A 3,922-nucleotide genomic window follows, 5' to 3' on the forward strand; every position below is an offset into this window, starting at 1 on the left:
ATTACTTGAATAGAAAGCGAGCGGAGGAGAAGGATTGAGAGTTTTTAGTGTGGGACAGAAGTGATGTTGTTTGACGGAGAAGCGACACAATTTCAATCAGAGCAGAGAGAGGTGAGTCAGCGGGACACCTTCTCCCTTAACACATCCTTCTGACTCGCGGCTGACAAACTGAGCAGAGGTTTCGGGACTGCAGCAATTATCACGCTCGCCTTACACCAGAAATGCCCCCGGTTCCGCTCCAGGGCGGGATGAATGATTTTGGAACTTGCTCCAGGTGAACCTCCAGGGGCGAGTTTCTTCCCCTGTGTAAAAGCGGCGACAATTATCGGTCCCTGTTAAACTGAACAACGGCTGCAGCAGATTCCCGGTGTGATAAACACTGAACATTTTTAACCAACTCCTCAAATACCGTCTGTAAAATGAGAACTGATGACAATTCATCACAAGCAAAAGACAAAACACTTTAAAAAGTTTTGCCTGTCACTCGGTGACCATGTTAGGATTTCCTTCAGTCTGAAACAGAAAGTCGTTTCACCAATTCGAACAATTGTTCATCTTTTTACAGAGTTTAATGAGTTTTGTGAAATTCAGATAATAAAGTGTATGAATTCAAAAGTTAATCCCGTACCTGCATTTGTAAACCACAGTTCTCTTCTGTCATGCTCTTGCTATAGTCAACGGCGGTAGAGTTTCTGCAGTGTAGTGACTGTCACATTCCCCTCGCGCACGAAATAGTCCCCGGTTCGATACCAGGCGGAAACATTATGAAAATCTTCCCCATTAAATTGAATTAATATAAAAAAATGGAAGAACTGCTTTTGTGGTTAAATATCAATATCAGTAAAAATCTCAACGAACCCGTATATTTTCTCTGTACAATTCTGCACAGACTCACACTCAGCACAGATACCGGCAGTGTCCCTCCCTCACTCCCGTTTCCTGCCCTGATGGTGCAGAAAGCCCCTCTCAAAGCTGCACATTCAACTAGTTTCAGTGGATCCGCGGGAGATCTTTAAATGATCCTGCAGCGTCGCCTCGGATAATAACCATAGATCGTCACCATATTTCACCCACCGCAACAACCCCGCCAATTTCAGTCTAAGTCCCCTTATTAACTCCTTTGCGCCAGGCAAACTGTTTGTACAAAATAACATTTCAGGTGAGAACACAAAAGACATGTTCGCGCAACCACAGCACCAAGTGCGGGTAGGCATCAACTTGAAATACACAGTGAGGTGAAATATTACCACAAGCTCCTGATGTACATGTTTCCATGTCTAAAATGCACGCACCGAACAATGCAGCTCCTGGGAAAACTGCAAATCCACGCAGGGCTGTCCTGCATCATTTGAAACAACAGTCAGACACAAGATTCTGCCAGTTTCCAATGTCTTCTCCTTCTGCTCCTATCACTTCTTTCCCTCCAGCTTCCTCTGCTCCTCCAGCCTGCAGGTGAATTAGATGCTTGATGTAAACGCGGCGGGTTCAGGACACAAACCCTTCCCTTTCCCTCCGAGAGGATGACGCACTGTAGTTTGCTCCGTAACCGCAATAGCTCAGTGGAGAGGAGCGACTTGAAGATTTATAAAAGTACAAAAGCAAAATACTGCGGATGCTGGAAATTTGAAATAAAAACAGAAACTGCTGGAAATACTCAGCAGGTCAGGCAGCATCTGTAGAGAGAGAAACAGAGTTAACGTCAGACGGACGGTCATCGACCTGAAACGTTAACTCTGTTTTTCTCTCCACAGATTTAATAATCGTCGCGGATTCAATCCCGGGATTCGGCAGTTTTTAGTTCATTTGAGTTTCTTTCCGCTGCCATTCTCGAACTGAACGATTTAAACTGGAATTATTTCTCCGGCACTGAAAGTTTGGCGATTGAATAGAGAGACATCAAGCACGGGAAATATTTATAACGTTTTAGATTGATCGATTTCCTCCTGTGGTTTTCTCTGGATGTTGTCTCTCTCGGTGCCGGCGAACATTTCATTGATGCATTTTCCTGAACTGAAGCCTGTTGCCCATCTCGCGGGGTCAGAGCCGCTCTGTCTGTCTCTCACCTGCTTGTGACCATTATCGGGAACAGGCCGCCTGTTCAACGTTCATCAGCAAATCCAGAAACACAAATCAACAGAAAGATGTGTCTCTCAGCCCCGGTGGTAAAGGTGCAATGGATGTTAATCCAAATAAAGCCCCCGTGAGATTCTGTGTGGATTGGTTTACTTATAAAGTTTGTATTTTAAATATTTAGAAATAGCGTATAATAATGAAAACATCCTGATGGTTTATACGGGGATCGAACCCGCGAGCTTGGTGTTGTGAGCACGATGCTCTCCGACACCAACTGAACTAACCGGCCACAAAGCGCCCATCGGCCAGGTTTGAACCCAAGCTGGGGAATTATCGTTCAGACTCACACTGGGTGACCGAGTTACTGCAGAAACATTGAACACACCACATCGCTTAAACATTGTTAACTGTTCGTATATACAACTGGGCAGGGTGTAAATCAAAAGTAACAGAAAAAGAGCTCTTTAGTTTAACAAACCTCATTCTAAAAATTATTATCGCACCATTGCTGAACAGCCCCTCCCTCAGTCCCGGTATAAAAACAGCCGGCTAGACCCCGACTAGATTCGAACCCCCAGCCAGCGGCTGGAGCCGAATCCTCGGCTCAGATGCGGTCTCACGCTCATTCCTTTAGAAAACGCGGGTTCAGATGCGAAAAATCTATCCTGATTCGCTCCTCATAGTGAAGGAGACAAAAAGTAACTAAAACCTGCCGATTCCGGGATCGTCAATCTAACGCTCGTCCAACTAAGCTGTTTCGGCTTTGCGGGCTGTGGTAGGTTCTTTGTTCCACATTCAGTTTCTACTGACCTCCATATAGAGCAGACAGGACAGAGTCCCATCATTGGCCTGTGCTCTGGTGTATCTGGTTCCCGGGGCACACAGTGAAGCGACCGCGTGTATATCTGATCTCCACATTGATGAACAAATACAACAGCAAAATAACTCGTGGGAAGATTCCAACAGTTGTGAGAAACCCAGACACCATGTTAATATCTCACCGTCACCATTGGTAGGTGAACCGATCTAATGGCTCAAAGCGGGTTTTCAAAACAATTTGTTTAACGGATTTTCTTTCAGCGACTATTTCCATGTTCCGACAATAAATGTTACATTCTTTAATTTGGACAAGTAAACGGAGACTGGACAGTCGTTATCTTGCTCTCTCTGACCTGAGACGTTAACTCGGTAATCTCCGGCTTTAGTATATGTTGTAATTAGCTTTTTAACAGGTCTCTGTGGCGCAATCGGTTAGCGCGTTCGGCTGTTAACCGAAAGGTTGGTGGTTCGAGCCCACCCAGGGACGGCGTTTTAACATTTCCAGGTTTTCCAAATGTGCATTTTGGCTGCAAGATCATGGGATAAACTGCAGCACTGGGTGCAATGTCGGTGAGTATGAGATCATCCACTGGGACCCGAGAAAACCGTTTCGTAACATTCTCTTATTGGTGACAGACTAATAGGAACACGAGGAGGCCATTCAGCCCCTCAGCCCTGTTCCTTCATTCAATTAGATCCTGGATAATCTGTATCTCAGCTGCATTGGCCCGCCTTGATTCCATAACCAGCTTCACTATTTTGGAATGGTCTCATTTTTAGGTGCGCCTGGTGCCACTCCTGGCCTGCTCTTCTACACATCTCACTGAACCAGGTTTGGTCCCCTGCTTTGACGGTAATGGTAGAGTGAGGGATCTGCCGGGCCAGGAGGCTACAGATTGTGGTTGAATAGAATTCTACTGCTGCTGATGGTCCAGAATTGTACAGAGAAAATACACGTGTTTTATGAGATATTTTATTGATATTTAATCACAAAATTATTTCAACTTTTTCATATTGATTCAATTTTAAT

The 3,922-nt window shown here is 45.0% G+C and overlaps 1 non-coding gene across 1 annotated transcript; it reads left to right on the forward strand.

Moving 5' to 3' along the window:
- Positions 1-3,305: 3,305 nt before the first annotated feature.
- Positions 3,306-3,379, forward strand: trnan-guu (transfer RNA asparagine (anticodon GUU)). Its single transcript has one exon. It is a non-coding gene; the product is annotated as a tRNA-Asn (tRNA).
- The last annotated feature ends 543 nt before the right edge of the window (positions 3,380-3,922 follow it).

This window comes from Somniosus microcephalus, unplaced genomic scaffold (assembly GCF_052327205.1).
Source record: "Somniosus microcephalus isolate GS21.2 unplaced genomic scaffold, FLI_Smic_1.0 unresolved_chr4, whole genome shotgun sequence".
Classification (NCBI taxonomy): Eukaryota; Metazoa; Chordata; class Chondrichthyes; order Squaliformes; family Somniosidae; genus Somniosus; species Somniosus microcephalus.